This window comes from Cygnus olor, chromosome 1 (genome assembly GCF_009769625.2).
Source record: "Cygnus olor isolate bCygOlo1 chromosome 1, bCygOlo1.pri.v2, whole genome shotgun sequence".
NCBI lineage: Eukaryota > Metazoa > Chordata > Aves > Anseriformes > Anatidae > Cygnus > Cygnus olor.
Genome location: NC_049169.1, coordinates 188,666,697 through 188,688,171, shown reverse-complemented (window position 1 = coordinate 188,688,171; position 21,475 = coordinate 188,666,697). Strand labels below are relative to the sequence as shown.

General features: G+C 42.2%; 1 long non-coding RNA gene across 1 annotated transcript; it reads right to left on the bottom strand.

Moving 5' to 3' along the window:
* Nucleotides 1-2,003: 2,003 nt before the first annotated feature.
* On the bottom strand, nt 2,004-6,811 carry LOC121064547. The gene is made up of 3 exons (XR_005816544.1): nt 6,771-6,811; nt 4,336-4,445; nt 2,004-2,702 (listed from the first exon to the last, which is right to left on the bottom strand). It is a non-coding gene; the product is annotated as an uncharacterized LOC121064547 (long non-coding RNA).
* Nucleotides 6,812-21,475: the final 14,664 nt, after the last annotated feature.

Here is a 21,475-nt window from a genome sequence, read left to right as displayed (position 1 = left end):
GACTCCAGTACCTGACTCTTGCTTTTGGACTGCAAATATGGTAAAGCATTTTAAGGGAATGATGCTTTTCTATTAATCATTTATAGCATTGATAGGGTATTTCCTGGAAGAGTCTCTCATTTATTTATTTTTTTACACTGAACATTATGGATATCCAATTATAATAAAGCATTACAAAGTATTTGCTTCTAGATAGGGAGATTAAAAAAAAATCAGAAAAGTTTCTCTTAACATCAGAAGTGAAAAGTGAAAAGTCATTTACCCTAAGGAAATATATGAACCTGTTATCAGTTAAAAGCATGCAATATGCTTGAGAGGTTTCTGAACATTTTAATAAAGGGTTTGTACATAGTTTGTCATGTCTCTCTTACACTTAATAAGAATTAATGAGAACAAGAATAACACAAAATACTCTCAAAATGGCAGGAAAAAAATAACGAAGCACTTTCATCCTCCTGTATTTCAAACTGGTAACATGTTTTTCACTGTACATGTCTGGAAGAGAGGAGGCCCCGGAGAATGTTACTTTGAATCCCTGTTGAGTGGGTTTCCCACTATCTGAGGGTTTCCTACCATAAGCCATAGCTGGTCCATCATGCTATGGGGCTAAATTACAAAGGCATGGATGTAGTTATTTTTATACCACATCTGTAACATCCCGGGGATCTGATTATGTAAGATAGTACCAGAGATGCAGAAGGCTGCCCTTTCCAGAAATTTACATCTACAGATTTTCAAGTGAAAAGTACAGATCTGGGCAACGTATAAACCATAACATGAGTACTCACATTTGCATTTAAGCATCCTAATGAACAGCCAAATGAAAGCACCAAAATCAGAGACATAATACAAAATGACAGCTGATGTAACTCAGTCAGGCCCTTGACCAAAGACAGAGCCAGGCCGAGAGCTGCCCATTTAGGTGTGGGCATACTGGAGAGGGCAGCTGGATGTACCCTGGCCAGCCCTGGATCGACTCAGGCAATGATTCCCCCAAATCCTGGTTTCCTACTACTCCCATTCCCCATGGGCAGAGGCCCCTAAGGAGTACCAAGGAGATTCCTCTTGCAAGGAGTCGGGAAATGTGGGGCTGCAGGCACTGCATGGAGCCAGGAGAGGATTTCCCTTTCCTGGAGGTCTCATAAGGACTGTAGGAGAGGTGGACACCTCTAGCCCCAGACTTTGGCCCTCTCCAAGGGGAATCGAGCACTTCCAGAGGACATAGCGTTTCCAAAGCAAAAAGAAAAGCTGTGGCTGGCATGGAGAGAAACACAAAATGCATCCTTCCTGGCAAGGCCCACATTATGCACAATGTCTCCGTGAGCCGTACAGCCATGTTTGACACACCTCAAACTCACCAGTTTTGGGTCTTTGCCCCAGGCTGATACATTATGTCAGGAACAAAGAGGAAGAACAGGTTTATCTCACATAAAAGAAAAAAAAAAAAAAAGTGTTGGATATTACTGAATTACAGAAAGTACTGACCTCATATGTATCACACTATTTTTTCCCTTAGTGTATTCTATGAGATCACTATTAGAAATATACAGGCCCCATGCAGTAATCAGGGATTTTTTAATAGGTATTTTCCTGTCTCTGTGGTCATTTGAACATTTTTCCGTAGAAACTCAACTGAGAATTTCCGAAAGAGAGTACTACCACCAGACTGGTTTAATCCCTACTTCCTTTATCTGCATTTCTAAGTCTCAACATGATTTAATTAGTGACCAGCCTTACAGCATGTGTGGATTACTGTCCTATTAAGACAACAAATTTTTAACAGGATTTTAAGACAACATTTGCAAAACTCATTATCCCCGGCCCAGTCCCCAGCCATTCAAGGGGACAAGTGGACCTTTGATGTTTGTAAAAGTCATATTTCTGAGCACATTTCTTGCATTTTTGCACTGGAATACTGCAGACTTTTGCACATCTTTCTGTTGCTCCTCTAGAACACAAAGTGTATGATAAGCCACTGTTTCCAAAGTAGGAATGGCTGGCTTTGGCTCTGATAATAAATATATGAATAACTGCATTGAACCCTGGGACAGAAGCAGTCATCTCACCTGGCTTCTTGCAAAGCAGGAAGAGGTGGTGTATGCCGTGGGTGGTCCACGTGGCTGGATGCAGTCCCACATTCCTGCCAGCTCTGCAAGACCCACGTCTCCATCAACATTTCCACTTTTGCCAGCCTTAGCCACTAATTTTATTTGCAGCAAACAGTGCAGATTTAGTCAATTCTGCTTGAGGGAAAAACAGCTCTAGCAGACAGCTCTCATATTTAGCATCACACCTTTTCACTTTTCTCCACATTCTCTTTGAATACTGAAGAAAGTCATAGATTTTAACATGAAAGATAACTGCAGTAGCCATCTTCCCCATTTCAAAAGCAGAGATGTCACTAGTGACCTTGAGTGGCTAAATGTAAATTCATCATTGCAAAGGAACATTTGTGCTTGATTCACAAAACTTTGATATTAAAAGAAAAAATGCATTAACTCTGATTAACGTGGAAGGTAGCTGGTTATTGGAGGCATGGGAAGTGGGACCAGAATGGCGTTGGCTTCGTATCTGCTGGAGATAAACTGGAAAAGAGGTGGGAGATGGGGAAGAAGGTTACATGGAGACAGAGCTCAGTCCAAGTCACCCATCGGACCTCCATGGGCTCCGGTGGTTCTGTGCCAACCTGCCCCCGTGTGAATCTGTGCACATGGAAGAAGAGCAGAGAAATGGTGGACAAAGAAATGAAGATTTAAACAAAAAGCAGCAAAGGGTGAGGACAGAAAGATGATAAGGCTATGCCATACGGAAATTACAATACGAAGAAGTAACACCTTGTCTTCTGTCTCTAACACAAAACATAGACTTCAGTGCAGCTGGGAAAGAGAAATACCCTGGGCTGCTGTGGCACAAGCTGATGCTGAGGTTACACATGCACAAACGATGACCCAGAAGGCCAGATCATAGCTGCCCAAACTCCAGTGCCTGCATTTCTGTAATGGTGTCAGTGTATAGGTTGTGCTGAAAAGCAATATACTGCAAAGCAAAGCTGGAAACACGGCTGGAGTGCAGGCGATGCAGACTGCAGAGCAGCCAGCAGCCCAAAACAATGTTTTGAAGACAGAAATGGCTGTGGGTATTGTAATAGAAAGCCCCAATCCTTGCTGCTCCAGAGGGGTTTCACCAGCACTACCACAGGTGGGACCAGGCTGAGATCCTGCTTCCACCCTTGTTCCCATGCATGGCTGAAATACAAGGAAATTAAATATCCCTGAACTTGCAGGTGGCGTTGCATGAAGGTAAGAGGAAGGTAAATGTCTTTTCCTTTTGTCCTTTCTAGGCAAGAAGAAAACCAATCTGGCCAGGATAGTTGTTTTGTAATTAAATTAATCTTAAAAAAAATACCTACCTTCACATGACACAAGTAAGACTATTTGAACCCCAAAGAGCTCCTGAGCTTGCCTGCCACAAGCCAGGTTCCAGCAGCAGTCCTTATTTCCACATCTGATTGAAGAAGCACCATTACCGGTGTGAGCTACTTCAGCTCACCCCTTATTGATCTCCAGGTTCAGCTCTTTATCTCACAGTTTCCTCTTGCTGTTTAAAGGCAACACAGTCAAGAGAGGAATCTGGTGGCATAGGAAGTGGCTGAGTTTCACAGAAAGTGCCTGGTAAAACCCCTTCATCTGCTTCATCCGTGCTGGGTTAACGGTTAGACTTGATGATCTTGAAGGTCTTTTCTAACCTAAGTGATTCTATGCTCGTATGATTTTTGTTTCTGGTCACTTCCTTACTTAAGGACATCTCTCTGCTCTGTCCTTTAAAAATCCCTTGAGGGAAAAATATACCTAGTAAAATTAGATTTATCCTTGATATTCTTCAAAGGTTGAATGTAACCCAGGTGATCTGTTCACTGCTTTTCTTCCCACGCATGTGGATAAAAGACATTATGTTCAGCATTGTTTTCAAACTTTGTATTCTTGTCCTCAAAAGTAGTGTCGGCCTTCCTTTCTTTGAAGCAGTAAAGAGAAAACAGGAAAGGACAAGCTTTTTTGAGAAACAGCTCCAGGAGCAGAGGGTAAAATAAATTTGTCCAGATGGACCAGTTATAATAAAAAAAAAAAAAAAAAAAGAACAAGAGCAAGGAAATGAACAAAAAAATAAAAAGAGCCAGAGTAACAGGTGAAGGGCAGGGGAGAACAAATCAGTATGCAAGAGCAGTCTGGCTAATCGCTGGGCCTGAAGAAAGGTGCAGACATTAAACAGGTGGGTAGGAAAGCCAAGGAAAAGGCCAAAATGGTGATGGTGCAGTGCTGCATCCCCAAAAAATCTCACCAGTGCCTTGGGCAGCCCAAAGGAGAGGAGCAGGGAGATCTGTAAGCAGCGTCAGCAGCTTCACCACCATGCCCACATTGAAAAGGTGGTGGCACCACTTCTCTCTGGAGCTGCAAAGGGCATCAGAAACACCTTGAAACTAAACAACTAATATGGAATACGCGCACACAGGCACATTTTTGTCCTTTGCTTGAGGCCACGGTTGATTCAACTACCACGTGTGATTTGAGTAACATCAGGATTCAGAGGGCCAAACTGATGTGTCCCTGAGACAATTTCATTAAAATATTTAAAACCACACAACTGCCAGTTGTTCCAAGTGGCAGACACTTGGGGAGTCAACGAGGAATTCACAAGAGCTCAGTGAAAAGCAAAACCTCAAACTCAAGTGCTGCCAGCTGACAAAAGCAGCCTGGAATTACTTGTCTCAATTAGTTAAATTTGTGAATTCACATCCCCCAGAGTGGTTTTGTTTTGTTTTTTTTTTTTGGGGGGAGGTTGAATATTTACACAGTAACTTCCTTAAATCCTTACTTCTTGACAGAACAAGCAACTGTCAAGACTCTTGATTTATATTTCTACTTTTGCACTGATTTTCTAGAAGAACATGGGAACACCGCATCAGTACTCGGGTTTCTGTTTCTCTAGCTGTTCAGCAGATTAGTAATAAACTGAATTCATTATTTTTATGGTAATTTAGGTTTCTTAAATTGATGATGCTGTGCAAATGGAAAAGTAATTAGTATGTGGATTCCTCATGCCCACAAAACTCACTGCAATTGTAGCTATAGAAGGTCATCAGTTTTTATTTACTAAGGATTTTAGGGGTTAACCCAGTGAGAGCTCTTTTTCTTGCTGCTATTGGTTTATTCTACATGAGAGTTGTAAGAGGCTGTAGCTGTTTCTTGCTTTCTAATTAGAGAAATAGTCTGTTCCAGCACAATAATTTTTATATTTCTGTTAGTTGGCGTAAGACTGCGTCTATTTGCCCTTGATTACGTGTTTAATTAAGTCTACAATATTCCATAATTAATCTCTTAAACAAGATCTGAAATGGAGATTAGGTCTTGTTATGATTCTCAGCTTACTCATCTCTTTTTACTACATGAAAAAGCCAATGCATTTCACATCAGGCATCCTGTTAACTCTTCGTGCTGTTGCAATAGTCCCAGCATTCCTTCCAACACTGACAATCAATATTTGCTAAAAAAAAAAAAAAAAAAAAAGTTTGGCAATCAGAAAACAAACAAACAAACAAAAAAAAACAACACAGCCAACAGCATTCTGTGATGGTCTGGATTTTCTGCCTGGCCAAGTTCACACCTATAAAATTTCCCCCTTCTGCCAGCAGCTCTCCTACATGCCCTTCACTCCCATTAAAGCAAAAGAAAAAACACCCTGCATGAGCGCTCTGCTGCAAATTTTCCCTCTTTCCACCCCAGCTCCCAGCCTGAATGTGCTTTGTCTGGGCTGCTGCTTTGATGTGGCATCAGGCAGCTTTGAAACAATCACTTGAAGACAGCATTAAAGGCAGCCAAGGGTAAAACATCCAGCAGCCACTGTGCAACTGCACAGATATGTGCCAGGGCTGTGCAGGGAAGGCAGTGATGCCCACATAAACCCCTGAATTTGGGACCAGGGCTGCTTGGCTGCCTTGCAGAAGGAGCTCTACAAAATTTAGGCAGGAGCAAAGCTCTGCCCTCCCATTTCAAACCCTTCACGACTTTGAGCTCAAGCAGGACGGATGCAGCCCTGCCAGAGCTGTTGTCACGTGTTGGTTTTGAACAATAGAGGATTGAGAAGGGGGGCAAAAAAAGTTGTTTGTGTGCATCTGTCAACAAGGGAGCTTAAGCTGGCAATGAGAGGCAAGTGCTGGAGAGGTACTCAGGGAGATTAAGTGCAGCAGATTTATAGGTGAAATCTGGTTAGTGTTGATGCAAAAGGTTGTGGGGGAGATTTTCAAAAGCATGCGTGGGAGGAGAGACTGCTTGCATACTATTGATTTTCTATTTTGGTGCCTAGCTCTCATCTCTGTGTAACAGTCCTCTTGTGAAGCACTGGAGCTCCTGGAGATAGTGGAAGATGCCTATGAAGCAAGCAGGAACTGAGCAGTCAACACTGATAGCATCATCCAATGCAGGAAGGGAGGGAGGGAGATGGAAAACCATGGGAAAGATGCCCCCATTTCCACCACACCCCACCAAGTACTGCCATTCACGTGCAAAGGGAACACAGTGCCATGGTCCCCAATCTTTATGTATTTTCCAAATAACTGGCAGCTAAGGTGAAGGGCAAAGAGGAGCTGCACGATGTGCAGCACGTGTCGGAGAGCAGTGGCCTCTAGAGCTGCTGGCGGCCTTCCAGCTTTGCAAGCAGGAGTCATTGCTGCTTCAGGGAACACCGACACAGGGGGCTGGGCCCCAGAGTCCACTTACCCTTAATTAACTCATCCCCGTCTGCGGACAATCCCATCCCGTGATGTTTCTCCCCTGTTTTGTCCAGACCTGGGTAACAGCACAGTGCAGTGGCAGCAAAGGGATGGGGCTGCAGCGAGTGCCCACACACAGGGTGGGGAGAAGGGGACGTAAAAGCAGGAGTGGCTTTAACAAAACCCTAACCAGGGGCATGCTGACTCTCTTCTTGCAGTCAGGAAACAGCAGCAGCTGCTGCTGCTCCACCACGTGCACTTTGTTTTTCTTTCTGAAGGGAAAAAAATAAAGTAGGTCACTATCTTATTTGCCAGAAGCAGAGAGTAAGGATATTAGGAAAGGTCACAGAATAGTCTAAGCTGCTCAGGAAAGCATCGAGGATCTAACCTACATGGGTTTGTTCACGAATGAGGAATTCGGTTGTTGACACAAAAAACAGACATCATGTTTAGATACTACATGAACAAGAGATGTCAGGTGTGCTGATAGTAGATAGGAATATGCATTAATTAGAGGATATTAAAGCAAAGAGTATGGTTTCTGGCTCTTGAAAACTAAGAGACAAAGTAGAAAAGTATTAGCTGTCATAAAATGAAGAGTGCTAATCAAATCCTACTTCACTTATGTGGTCTCAGCTTCTAAAGCACTGCACACATACAAAGCCTCTTGAAATTATCATAGAACCACAGAATGGTTTGGGTTGGAAAAGGGACCTTAAAGACCACCCAGTTCCAATCCCCTGCCATGGACAGGGATGCCCCCCACTATACTAGGTAGCCCAGGGCCTTGTCCAGCCTGACATTCACCTCCAGGAATGGGGCATCCACAGCTTCTCTGGGCAACCTCTTCCAGGGCCTCACCATCTTCCAAGTGAAGAATTTCCTCCTAACATCTAAATCTCTTCTCTTTTATTTTAAAACCTTGTCTCCCTTGTTTTATCATTATCTGCCTAAGAAAAAAAAAAAGTCATTTTCCATCTTTTTTTTTTTTTTATAAGCTCCCTTTAAATATTGAAAAGCTGCAATGAGGTCTCCTCAGAGCATCATCTTCTCCAGGCTGAACATCCCCACAGCCCTTGGTGAAGCCATGCTGGCTGTCTCTGATCACCTCCTTGTCCTGCATATGCCCTTGACATTGCTTCCAGAAGGATCTGTTCTATGACCCTTTGAGGCACAGAGGTGAGACTCACCGGTCTGTAGTTGCCTGGGTCCTCCTTTCTACCCTTTTTAAAAATGGGAGTGACGTTTTCCTTTTTCCAGTCACCAGGGACTTCACCTGGCTGCCAGGGCTTTTCAAACATGATGGAGAGAAGCTTGGCAAATCCATCAGCCAGTTCCCTCAAGACCCTGGGATGCACGGCATCAGGCCCCATAGACTTGTACCTGTTCAGTTCCATCAGGTGGTCTCAAACCTGCTCTTTGCTTACAGCAGGAGGGACTTTGCTCCCCCAGCCCTCATCTACAGTTTCAGGGAAGCAGGAGGCATGGGAAGCCTGACTGGCAGCGAAGACTGAGGCAAAGAACCTGTTCAGTACCTCAGCCTTCTCCACATCTGCCATGACCAGTTCTCCTTTCTGGTCTATCAGAGGGGAGGCACTCTCCTTGGCCTTTCTTTTCTGGCCCATGTACCCACAGAATCCCTTGATGGGATGGGAGCTGTGGATAACCAGCAGCATTTAAGGTAGCTAAACGAGTGCAGGAAGCAGCAGGATGTCATCTGTAGGCCCGCCACCATAAATCCATAGCCATTAGGCACGGCAAGCGTTGTCACACACGAAGGACTCGGATGTTTTGCCTTCCAGTCTTCACACACTGAGATGATAATTGTTCATGCTCCTGGTTCAGGCACATCCCATCCAGCAACAAATAGGGAACATCACATTTAAGACCATTCCAATTAACAATAATCTGCAAATTCTGGGAAGGTGAGAGAACAGAAAAACCTCTCATGTTTTATTTTTTGATACGAAGAGCGACATTCACTGAGGAGGTAGGGAGGATAATATATACAAATTATACAATGCAACAAGATTTTGTACACTATTCCAATAAGTATGAATTAGACGTTTCAGTGAAAGCCTGTTACTGAATGCTCTGAAGTCTTCTTTCACTTAAATTCCTCTTGTGACTATGTCCACATGGTATTTTCCTCGCAGGCAAGGAGCCAGTAACACTTGCTAAAAGCTTCAAAGCTGCTGAGGAAATCACCCCACCAGCACTTTGCTATGGGGGCCTCTCCTGTGTCAAAGAGGAACCAAAGCTTTTTCAAGTGGTCAGGTCAATAGGGTGCAAGACCACCACACATCTCCATTTGTGACTGCGGATTTTAAGATTAGACATTTTTAAGATGTATAACGCCTTGGAGACAGCCAACACCCTCAGGGAAGCAAGGACTGATTCTGAACAGCTTCATGGAAAAAAAAAAATTTCCTCATTAGCTACTGCTTAATTTTGTACTTTCCAGTTTCTCCCCGAGGTCCCTGGATGTAACAGTTAAGACTCTTGTTTACAAAGGAAAGTTAATGTGTTAAAACTATGTATTGAACTTCCATTCACTTTGGGATTTTGTTTTGTTTTTTTCCACAAGAACTTCTTCTTCCTCATTTTTCTTTATAAATTAACGGAAGAGAAATTACCAGTGTATGTCAGGATATTCAATATTTTATCTTTGACATTTTTTTCCTCACCTGATAGTTCAGCTGGAACCAGTAATAACTTGGTATGCTATGATGTAGCTTCTACAGGACTTTTCCTTTTTTCCTTTGCAAGCTTTTTAAGACTCAGTGTAAAGACCGCAAACACCAGACATCTTAGAGTAAAAAGAGCCCTTCAGCATTAAAGACAAAAATGCAGACCGTGCTGATGCTGGAGACCATCTGCCAATTGTATGTTGTTGTTCTAACCACTAGACATAATATTGTCATTCTGCAATTTGATTGAAGTTTCCAGCAGTTTGGGAAGAAACATTATTCACGGTGACTTTAGTACCTCTTCATGGATTAATTGTAGATATTTTCCAAATAATACTATTAGAAAACAGAATTATCTATAGATCAAGCTTCAGGGCCCTCAGTGAAATTGGTCTGAGCACCACATAAAGTACGAGGAACAATCTTTGACCTGAATAGATTGCCATCTAAGCAAACCAAAGGGAGAATTGATGAAAAGAGGATATTATCTCAGTTTTCCACAGGCAAACAGGAGTAACGCAGAAATTAAATGACTTATCTGAGGTCAGAGAGAGCCTGCAGCACATCCAGTCATCAAAATCACATCTCCCAGAGTTCCAGATTTAACTGTGAAACCATCTTCCTACTCTCATACAACCATCAAGGATGATTAAAAATAAAAAGATAGAGAATTAACCCTCAGCTTATAACAGTCCGGAAATTATTACAATATCTCTAAGATAAACCAAATATCTTCCTCTCTATCATGTATCTGTTAGCAATTTAACAGTTCTTCCAGGGAGCTGGGGTACAGTAAAGTTTTTTTTGTTGTTGTTTTTTTGTTTTGTTCTGCTGTGCTGCCTAGAGAATCATCTGGCATACAGGAATATTTATGAACTACTTAAGATGCTTTGTTGAAAACAAGTCACATAATTCACATGATTAATTTTGTTAGAGTGGCCACATCTTCTGCCACATTAAAAGGAAATATTGCTTTGTGTACTGATTGTTACATTATTTCACGCTTACCTTGATGTGACTTTCCTTCACAGAGGACAAAACTAATAGGAAACCAATTAATATCTTTGATGTGTAACAACTGCTGGCCATCACACAGATATCATTTATATCTGTCTATTTCAACCTCTGCATTTTCAGAGACACAGAAGAGGAGGATTTCCTATGTGCCCAGGGAAATGGAAGTCTTACCTGTATAGAGCACATGGAGCTTTGTCTCCAGTCTGGGGCCACAGAAACCCCTCAATATATTCATTCACCATGACAGTGTATTTTCTTCCACTTCCAAGTTTCATGTATTCAACCACAGGTGTTGCTTCCTGCCCTCAGACCTTGGTATATCTATGGTATTATGACACATCTGGAACATAACCTGAAAATAACAAGGATCCCACATTGGTATCACTGAGCCCTTTGGGAAACATGGGGGTATGAGGAGCAAAATTGCCTTGGAACCTTTTCCTGACATCCAGCCTGACCCTTCCCTGTCCCAGCTCCATGTCATTAATGATCTTCTTAGCCAAGGTGCCCTCATAGATGTGTGCTCCTTCTTATACCCCTTTCCTTCCCACCAGGTACCTTGAGTAGTTACCTGGAGACCAGCTTTGCTTCCCCTGGGGGGATGGAAATTGATCTTGTAACTGGTTGAAGGCTTGCTCCAGGGAAGAGAGAAATATTAGCTCAAATTGCATCTAAGATATTGCCTAGAAACTAGGTCTCCCAGTGCCTGGCCAAGTGTGCTAACCCCTGCAGGACAAATGGATGGACACCACCAATTCCACAGAAGGAAACAGGGACGAGGCTGAAGTCTGAGCTAAAAAATGGTTGAATAAGAGGACTGGGCTTCCTGGAGTCTGAGATGGTGGAAGGATCTCAGCTCCAATAAGAGGAAATAATAGAAGTGCATAACCCGGGCTTGGAATTAGCTTCTCTAAAGCTGTACATGGGTTGTGTGGGACATCAATTTGCCCTTCTGAGATGCTTCATGCCATATTTAATCCATCCCATTAAGTAGGGTCCAGAACCCAGATCTGAGACCCTGGTCTCCAACCTGGAAACAGTAAAGTTATAAATCACTAGGAACGAGCCACACACCCACCTTAAAGCACTCATCAGCACCATTTAGGATAGCATGGACAGTTTCCAGGACACAGGTGTTAAGCGCAGTGAATTCAGAGCTACACTGTGAAGTATCAGCACAGGTCAGCATTATCCCAGTCCATCCTGTGATTTGCCCTCTCTATACATTTTCCATGTAGTATAGAGTTTTAGGCTTTTAATACTGGACTCTTCATCCCACCAGCGGGTAAGTATTGGGTATGTTACCTCTCAGATGCAAAGAAACTGCTTGCACTTCCAGCTACATAGCTGAATCTGACTGATAACGGCCTTTTGTCCAGTACATTAGTAGTCATGAATCATATTTAGGGACTGACGAGGTGGGGTGCAGTCATCTGCTCTTCATTTGCAGTTCTGTGCTGTAACCTGTGTTTCTTTCTTGGTAATCACCCTTGAAAGCATCTCCAACCTGGCAATCCATGCCAAAACCGTAAGTAGAGAAGGTTTTAAAAGAATGCTAGGAAGAATCCCAGTTCCATCAGTCTCTTTTTTCTTGTCCAACAACACAGCACATGCCGCAGAAGCACCAGGAAGCAGAGGCCAGGACCCTGATGACAGAGGACTCCCTGGCAAGCTTTAGGCAGCACAGAGAGGCCCAAGGAGAGGCTGAAAATGGGAGGGGGCAGTTTCTCAGGCTTTCTGCTCCACTATGGCCCTGCTCAGCCCAGCACACAGCTTAAGCCCCAGAGAGGTGGCTGCCTGAACCCACCAAGGTCCAGGGAGCAAAAACTGGGACCTCCAATTTCACACACAGCTCTTAAGCAGTAAGTTAATAGCTAGAAGGCAGCAAAGAGGCAGAACCTGGCACGTTACTTCCTTTCAGCTTTCACAAAATGCCAACGTATCTGTCAGCCTCTAACCAGCTCAGCATGCCAGTTTTCTGAATCCTGTTCTTCAGTTTCTCTTGCCTACCAGGCAAACCCACCTCTGGGCTGCATCCCAAACTCTGCTACCAATAGCACAAAACATCAGTCTCTGCTGTCTACTAACAGTGTCCTAGGAGCCCAACACTCTGTGAACAGCAAAGGCTGGGCAGGTGGCTTGCAACAGGTGCCAGTGCTGCTCTGGAGGCTGCTGCCATGACATGCTCCATCAAATAACCTTTGCAGTGTTTAACATCTGGGCACCGTGCTCCTTTACCAGCCCTTACTTTCCAGGGCATGTTTTTAAGATGCTCCAAACTTCAGATCTCTGACCTGTAAAAGCTGTGGGAAGGCAGTTCACAGCACCTGACTTCACATGTGACTGAGCCGCTCACCCAAGGCTCCCTGCACAGTCAAGCAAGAAAAAAAGGCATTTTCACCACGTGCTTCGTACAACCCTGCTCAGATGTGCACCGAAGCCAGCTGTGCACCAGGAGCAGACGTTCATCCACACACGGAGCCAAGGGTGACCGGCTCAGAAGTGGGCGCACAAAGCCGGGGAGATGAAACCCACTGGGTGGCACTGCGACCTGGCCATATACCAGCAGCTTGTGATTCCTCCTCTAGATTTGCTGGAAGGAGCATTCAAGGGTTTCAGAAATTTATTGGGATGCTGGCATAAGTGATCAATTTCATCTGTTTCTCCTTGTTTTTCCATGATTCATGGCTTTGACATGTACCTCTGTATTGTCTCTGTTGAGTTAGTGCTAGGATCTCTTGGGGAAAATTTAAAAGTTCACACAACTAACTTAACATTACTTGCTTGTACAAGTTATAAAATTCACTTGCATTTTATACACCTCTTCTACCCACTACAGATCTATTATTCTGGAAATGACAATGATTCCAGGATTGCCAAATTATTCAAAAACCTCGTCATCGTTTTGCAGGTTTGCAGTAGTATTTGTAGTCTTACAGGAGTTGCTGAAAAATTAGTGAGCATCTTCCATAAGAGATTGCACAGATGTTTTTCCTACCATAGTTGTGGCTTTCATTTTTAAAAAAAATCTTTTTTAGAAATCAACTTGTCCAATTCAAAGTCTGATAAAACAAGCTACATATAATGGTCTGGAAAAAAAATGAAGAGGGAAAATGGGGCAGTTTTTATTATCTTGTTCCACGGAAAGGAAAAAAAGTAATTTGATTTATTAGTACTGTAAGCATTACGGCTGAAAATGATAATGTAAAAGAGCCCCGGGCTCTTTCCATAGCTCTAACTCTGTTTAGATGGCACATGAAAGCTCATCCTGCAATGACAAGAGTGAGTGCATGCCTCCAATTACACTGGCATTTGAATGGCACTAAAATGAAGGAACTAAACACTGCTGAGAGCTGCCTCTCAAGCTCAGATTAACCGTAGCCAATATTTCAATTTGCTAATCACCATAAAGACAGTTGTGAGTATGGTATATTCTAGTAACAAACTATACTTGAATTTGATAGAATTTTTATGCTCTTTCAAAAACAAACACACTACATTCAGTTTTCTACTTGCTACAGTTTCATCCGCTGTAGAGGCTGCCTCCTCCCACCCACGCTTCTCTTCTGCTTAGCTCCAGTGCCCAGAGAGCCCGAGTCCCCAGGGAGGAGTAAGCAGCTGGATGGGTGTGTTGGTAAAGCACTTCTGTGCTCAGCCCTTCACCCCCAATGAAGATTTAAAAGTGAAATGAGGCTTAGTCTGGTTTGTTAATATGAACCCGAGTACAAAGGCTTGACAGCTCCCTCCTTCTTAAACTTCAATACATTTGAAGACTTACATCTCCAGAACGTGCAATTAAAGCATTGTGGAGTACGTGCCACTATCAGATTACATTCTTTGATGGATACTAAAAAAAATATTTCAAAACAAAGTAGAAAAAAAGGAAAAAGCAAGATATTTTGAATACATCACTTCCTTCACCCAGGTGGAGTTACTGTCTCTGCAAAGCAACCAGGTCAGAACATCTTCAACACGATGGATCACTTGGGGAAAAAAATAAAAATCTTTGCATGCAGGAAACCATCCCCTTCCTAATGGGGAAGGGCAAATGTTGAGGTCACAGCATTCAGTACATTGGCTTCAGAGAAACCCCGCTTTAGGGGTGTGAATCCACTACACAGGAAAGTATTAAAAAATTACAAACACCCACTATTATTTTCATAATTAAGACAAACATCTTTCTTTCCTTCCTGTCTTAAAACCGTTTGGATAAAAAGATGTTTTTACATGAAGGGCTACCAGTTTTAAACTGCTACATAAAATTCAGCAGGTACAGGAACATCTTGGATTTTATTTATTTTTCCTTCTATAAAGCATGCTGTAATTTGGAGCTCAATACAGAATATTTGTTATCCATAACAAAGTGGGAACACTCAGTTTAGCCCAACCTGTATGATAGAGCTAGTGTGCGTGGGGGGGACTTTTCCTTAGTTTAAAAACTAAAATTAAGGTGAAAAGCTACAGAGAAGGTAAGCATGGTTTAATAGTGAGCCCTGAAGTCTCTGGAGCTGGAAAAGCTTCACTCAGTGGAACAGCTGTAGTTCTGTTTAATGTTCCAAACTCTTTCTAGAAACCAAGTTCCTGTGACCTCGTAAGAACTGAGATGCCCTAACTCTTTCTAGGCTGTGATCACCAATTTCTAAAGCCTTCCCAGGTTCTAAAGCCTTCCTAGGAGCACATCGACAATAAGCATGTGCCTGTGTAACTAACACTAACATTACCCCCATCACCTGTTAAACTAATAAGCCTACAAAGCAACAGGCTGGAAGCAAGCAGCAGTTTCAGAACTCCTTTTATCTGCAGTAAATCAGAACAGCTCTCCCTAATCCTCATAGTGACAGAGCACCACACTTCACCTCCTCAAGTGCTGCTCTCCCAGCACTTGGCAGAGCCCAGCTATTGGTGCTTTTCAGAAAGGGGTCAGGTCATTAGCTCCTCCACAGACCGGCTGTAATTACTGCACTGTTCTGCAGCTCAGGACAAGCATGGTGTGCTGTTGCTGGGGATCCCAAATGGTATTTTTCTACCTTGCTGGCTTGAATAGCTGTTACTGAGATGAGCAGCTCAGTAGCAATCCCCTGTCTCTTGGCTGACCTCCACAGCTACATATGAGTAGCTCTCCTCTGCCTCAGTTGCCTTGTAGTCTGACTGAACATGGGAAATAGGAGAGAGAAGCAAGAAAATAGAGTGGATCAGAAACTGAATAGCCACAAGAACATCAACCCCAACAGAGCATAGAGGACTCAATGCAAAGCTGCAGAGAGAAGAGCAGTCTACACTAGTTTGCAGTCTTTAAATTTTTGGCAAGAATTTAGGAAAGCAAAGTCAAATTTACATATGGATTCTTATCTTTAAGTAGAACAAGCCAAATTAAGACTCAAGAATTCAAATTTTTATGGCTATATATAACTCCATGATAGCATTATATAAATAGTTTAAGTTCTCCATACATTACCTTAAACACTAATAAATGAAATTAGTTCTTACTGCTAACCCTAATCCTTTCCCCACTGCTGAACTCCAGCTGACCAGCCTTTCTGCTGCAACAGTCTAAGTAGAAACTCATTCTTTTACAGCCTTGTGATCTGTGCTTAGCGTGCAATCTCCTCCACATGATCTCTGCTTGGGAAGCAGTTCTGTTTCCATTTTTTTCGTTCATATCAGCAAATACCTAGATACCAGTTATCTCTCCTCTCCCAGGCTGTCTTTTGGCACTGTGGATGGACTTGTCTGCTATGGGATATGAGAAACAGCAAAGGAATTAGAGCTCTGTTCAGCCTCCTATTTTTATTTATAGCCACTGAAACCTCAGTGCTCTTCCCTCTGCATCACATTTCACAAGATTCATGGTGATGGTTACATTGATGGTTCCAGTCATACTGCATGCTTGCTTTTCACATTCTCCTGGCACACCACACATTTGCCATCCAAAGCCAATTCACTATGACTTCTTAAAAACAACCAATAAATTAATTCTTACCAAGCTTTGCCTAGATGAAGCCCTACACCAATTGCACTTCTTTTGCAACCCTACTAACTGCCCTCCTCTGGATCATTCTAGCTGGATTGACACCAGGATTTAAATTATTTTCTGTCATAAACACACTCCTCCTTAAAGGCAGGAAGATTGCATAAACAATCATTTTTCTTCCACAAACCAACACTTTTCAGTATGCTTCATCATAGCTGTCAGTAGTCTCCTTTAATATTTCCTGCACCCGCAACAGGCATTTAAAAGTCATTCAGATAAGTGATATAATATCAATTAGAGCCTCTTTCCTGCTTGTGTGTTGTCCTTAACACATCAAAGAGAAAAAAAGTCACATTTATTATGCTGTCATGGTAATCACACTTTTACCTCTTGAATATATTTTGGACTAATGGGACACTTGCACGTCATCAAATAACCTAAAACTATTAGATCACACACATGCAAATTCCAGCAAGCAAAAAGGTAATCATTTAGCTTATTATGAATCATTTCTTCCATCAGCATACTATTAAAAACAAGTTTACTAAAAGTTTAAAGTAGGATTAGAAAATAAAGAAAGATTCAATCACTAGGTGCATTTCCCCCATTAAAGCATTCTCACATTCATCTCGAACAAAACCTGAAGCTGCAGCAGTCTCGTGCTTTCGCAGGGAGGAACTTAGCTGGAGCAGCTAGCATCAGAGCTGATGAATATTTCTTAAGGATGAATATTTCTGAAGAACACATCTGCACTCCTGGATATTCAGAGAACAAGCCTATCCACTTCCCAGACAGGTTCTTGCAAGAGCACAGCCATCTTTAATGTTTTACACACGGGAGCTTCAGGGCATGGAGCAAACCCAAAACGGACAGCAACATTTTTAGGATCATTTTAGGTCTTACACCAAATTCTGAAAGTAGCTCAGCCAACATCAAAACCCCCAAAGCCACCGTAGTATCAGCCCTCACTTCCTAGTGTGGCCATCACAAAGGTCACAAATGCCAAGTCCATCTCCAGTTTTGTCTTTACAGAGTTTATACATCCCACTTGCTTCTAACCATTACACTCTGTAGCCAGCTTGTTCTTCCTATAGCTTATCTACTCAGATTTAACAAGTATATTCCAGGTGATGTCTATAACCACAACCTGCCTACGTTCAGGCAGGTGAGGCAAGAAATACTCCCTGGACTAAGCCAGCAGATCAAATTAACCAGCCACTAGACTACACTAAGCACTAAGAACTGAATTTAAACTTAGCTTTCCCCACCACTCGTATATGCCTCTATGAAACCGTGTGCATGTTCACCCTATTGAGAAGCATCCCCACCCTCAAAGCACACACAGATGAACACGCTGATGCACTTCATGTAGCAGCTACTGCCGCTGGAGACAGAACCCAGCTGACAGATGTTAGGATTGTTGTGGCATGTGGTTAAAATGTACTGCTGTGGCTTGCAGGAGTTTTGACATTTCCCTTTAATGGTACTATCCTGATTCTCTTGCGGTTTAGCTCCAGCGTACAGCCTGCCTACCTGACACGAAGCTGCTGGAATAACCCTCCAACAGACTGAGAACTCTAAGTTGCATCTAGCCACAGCAGGAGGGTCCCAATCTGTAACAAAGACGACAACATTGCATATGCACTGCATTGTCCAACACTCCATTACATTAGTTTACATCTATGAACAGAAGCCATGTTGTCAATGCAGATCAAGATGGGTTAAGTACATGAATTATAAGCAGATATGAGTAAAACGCTGCTGCAAGAAGCTCTACTAATGTCTAACAGCAAGTAATTAGGAAGAGCTTTATTACCATGACAAAAATCACTTGCTATCAGTGCTAAATGAACAGTATCAGTGTACAGTCCCTGGAAGCCTCAGAGATTTAATGAAAATAACTTTCAATACTCAATTGAAAAAGCCATTGAGAAGATAGGCTGATGTTTTTGCTGATGTTTTCAGAAAATCATTCCTATTTAGCATGAATTTAGTTGAAAACACTGATCTGGATTACCAAGCAAATAGTAATGGTAATACTGGGTAGACATGTAAAGCTCTCTTCCTAACATTCAAGTTAAGCACAGAATAGTGTTTGCAATTAACAGAGCAGCAGCATACAGTCAATAACACAGAAGGAAGCTGTGCTAGTCTCCCATACCTAAAGGTTACAGGATCGTTCAGGAAACTAATAAATAGGATGAGTCACTTCCATATTTTCTAGTCTTATCAGGTGTTCCACCCACAGAATTAATTTTTTATTCAATAGATCCAAAGTTTACACACCTTTATAAATGGACTATTTAATGCCCAATTAGATTGGCAATATTAAGATAATTTTATTTTAAGCTTCATAGCTTTTCAAAACATGTACAAATAAAATGTTCATTACAAAATTCCATTTACTGAAGTTTTTCCATGAATATACATCAAGCGTAATCCCAGCACACAGATAAGTGACTTTTACAGAAAGCATTATATGGAGCAATAAATGGTTTTTAAGACAGCCAGTCTTTCCAGACACATTACAAGAAAAACAGTTTTCTTTCCCTTTGCCACATCCAGCATTTAAATGATTTTTTTTTTAAATAGCCAGGTCTGAAGTTAAAATGCAGTAAGTGAACTGACTGTGGAAGTCAAGAGGCACTCAGAAGCCCTGAAAGGGAAAATAAGCAGTATTTTTCAAGTTCACTAGTTCAGGGGTAGAAATCCCTGAGAGCCAGAAAAAACAAACCCGTTTTCTTTGATGGAAAGATGTTTGTCAAGGGACATTACTGACAGAGAGCTTGTAAATATAAACTGTAAGATTGAAGAGCAACAGTAAGGCAAAGCAAGCAAGCCAGTCTGGGTTTGAATGTAACAGGTAACTAGGAATGTTATTGTGGGGCAGCCTGGCAGGCACTTTACCAAGACTACCTACTTGCAAGAAAAGCCTTCAGCAAAAACATATGCAAAGCACGAGATATGTACATGCTAACCTTGTAGGTAAGATGGGGAAGACTTTTAGAGTATATGCCAAAAAACGTAAGCCCACTTGATCATAAACGGTATAACTGACCTCAATAGCTACACCATAAACAAGATTAAACAAAATATTGCACCCCAATTTCAAAGTCACCACCAGGACACTTAGTACTAGAAGCCAGTAGGTTAAAAACACAGATCTGTATCTATTCTACTGTTTGGTGCCAGTGCAGAATTGCTCAGCCTCAAGTGTTTAATAGAATAGCTCTTTGAATGCACCCTAACCTGGGAGCTGATGGAGAAGCATGCTTCTGACCTTCCACCTGAGCTGCTGCTGGACACGAGAACAGCTCTGCTGCTCCTGCTTTTTATGAGTGACATCCCAGCAGGGTCCTGTTCCTTGCTGCATGCTGGGACAAGGGTCCTGACTACATCCTTCTCCTCAAGCCTATTGTGCGTACAGAAGTTGCACCATTGAATTATGATGCTGTGCTGATTTTCAATGCTATTTAACACATAGGTAGGTCAAGGCAGCTAGATCAAACGTAAGCACGCCCATGCTGTTCACGGAGGCTGAACCAAGCCCTCAGAGTAGTAGAAGAAAACTGCAGTACTTCCAGGTTTTTGAAGCAACCAAAGCATTAAGTCTGTTACATCTGAAAGGCACATCAAGCACCACAATAAGCAACACCTGAAGGAAAGCATGGCATAAATGGTGGAAGTGAGTCAAAGTAGACCAGCCAGGTATAAAGATCTAATCCTAAAGGGTAAAGTAGGTTTCACAACCACTATACACAAGTCTATGATCAGCTATAGGCTTAGAACTCTGTATTTAGTTGCTAACAGTTCTAAGAGCAACTTTCAGGTTCTGACCTTTACCTAAAGCTGAATAAACTACCACCAAGGAGGAATGATCTAGTTTGAGATCAGATCATCTTTAAACTAGAAAGCAATCATGGTTCTTACGTGAGTTAGGTGAGGATCTCACAATAGCCCCACTTATTCAATAGCAGGGCAGGTCTTCGAAGAGCTGGTGCTAACAGCACAGGTCCTGTGCTATTTCAACACAGAATTTCTTTGTATTATTTATGTAACTTCCTCAAGGGGTTAGTAGTTAAGCCAAGCTACTCCCAACCGCACTTGCCTTCTTTTGTAAGGGAGCTCAGGAGCTGCAACAACTCTGCACATCCATTATGTGCTTGGTTTACCAGAACAGGAGCAGCAAGTTCCCAGAGCTCTGCCGAAGCATTACTTCATATTATTAAAAGGCCTTAGGAAAGCAGCAGCTACAGAGAAAGAACACATTCTCTTTCCCTGCAAGGCATTTTCCAGTGTGCTCACAATGAGTAAGAAATACATCGAACTGCCGCAGTTCAATTTGTAATAGCTTTCCCTCTAAAACATTATATTCAGATATTTGTTCCACGTTAAGACAGATGTGCAGTTTTATGGAACGACTGCTGTTCCAGTTCTCTAAATGGACTCTGGACTTCAGGCTTTTGCTCTAGATTTAGGTCACTTGTAATTAGATGTGTGGAAAATTCAGGCTCAGTTCAGTGTTGCTTAATTAATTTCTTAGTCTGTTGATTTGGCAGTTGTCCTACAAAACAGAACACTCGGATATTTAAACTTGTATTAAAAGAATACATCATGACAACAGCTAACCACCTAAAAATAAACCCAACTCTTTCTATACTAGTGAAATAACTATTTCAAATTGCCTGGAGTACAATGTGAAAACTCAGTTGCTCAGGTGGGACTATCAGCTTTGTTAATTAAAGGGTATAATTTTTCCCCTATAGCGCACAACCCAAAACTTAGAAACCTAAAGGCTTTATCAAGACTTTCCCAAAACTGGCACCTGCCCATTCTGTGCTTCAGGTTTGGAACCAGTGAAAACAATCCACTATTGCAAGTTTCTATCCAGTACATCATATTCCCAACCACCTGGACAGCGCACCAGCTGCAAGTTAGAGCCACAGCTAGAAAGAGAAAGAATTAGAAAGAATTTTGAGCATTTTTTGAGTGATACTGGACACCTTTTGATAGTGTAATTGCTCTTGAAGCAGC